Source organism: Mytilus trossulus, chromosome 4, assembly GCF_036588685.1.
Source record: "Mytilus trossulus isolate FHL-02 chromosome 4, PNRI_Mtr1.1.1.hap1, whole genome shotgun sequence".
NCBI classification, from domain to species: Eukaryota; Metazoa; Mollusca; class Bivalvia; order Mytilida; family Mytilidae; genus Mytilus; species Mytilus trossulus.
In genome coordinates this window covers 44,713,731-44,714,926 of record NC_086376.1, presented here as the reverse complement: position 1 = coordinate 44,714,926, position 1,196 = coordinate 44,713,731, and positions in this window count along the sequence as shown.

Sequence of the window (1,196 nt, the reverse complement as noted above, 5' to 3'; positions counted from 1 at the left end):
ATACTGTTTCTCCTTGTTAAAATGTTATAGCAGGTTTTGGCAACAATGTTATGCGTTTACCTTTCTACATTGGCTAGAGGTATACATGTTTAACCCCGCCGCATTTTGCGCCTGTCCCAAGTCAGGATCATCTGGCCTTTGTTAGTCTTGTATTATTCTAATTTAGTATGGCGTTCATTATCACTGAACTAGTATATGTTTGTTTAGGGGCCAGCTGAAGGACGCCTCCGGGTGCGGAAATTTCTCGCTACATTAAAGACCTGTTGGTGACCTTCTGCTCTTGTTTTTTTTTCTACGGTCGGGTTGTTGTCACTTTGACACATTCCCCATTTCCATTCTCAATTTTCCATTGGTATTTTAAACATATATTCAAATAAATGTTTCTTCTTCTGACAAAAAGTAGAAGAAGAATGTTTTACCAATAATCATAGACGACACTTTACCTTTATCAAAGATAAAATATGCTTTTAATTTTAATATTTGCGAGGTATTGGACAATTACTATGAAAAAAGGTTTAGACATTGATAACTGGAAACACATTACTATAAATGTTTGAGAGGACAGAACACCACGTCAAAATGTTTTTCCGAATTGATTTGTGACAGACTGAATGTTTCCAGCTGTCAAGCACAAGTACATCTAAATATCAACTCTGTCCTTATTTCCACCATTGGATTGGGTTAGTCCATTAATTTAATATAGTATTTCAAGACCGTCATAGCCATGATAATTATTTGGACCAGTATTGTAAAAAAAGTTGTAAATGTTTTGGATCTTATATAATAGTATGAATTTTAATATAATTTATTCGTCAGAAAAATTACGTCACTGTTTGTGGTGTGCTCGGCTGTTTTTTGAAGGAAATTGTCTGATGTTATTTTGCAGTTTACATGTTGAAATGTACTATTATATTATTATATCTGCGTTTCTCTGTGCTAATTATTCTTGGTTTTGCGTGTACTGTATTTGTCACGTAGTTTTGTCATTTTAAAAATATTTTGAATATTGCCATATTAGCGGGAAAAGAATATCTTGATCAAAATAATAATGTGCGGTTAAGATAAAATTCCTGTTTGATGTGTAGATATTTTAACAACAAGTTCTTCTTTAAGTTATGGAAAATCTGTCAAATTTTTTGATACGGAAAGTAGTTTGTGATGTGCTCTGCTGTTTTTTTTTAAGGAAGATGACTGTT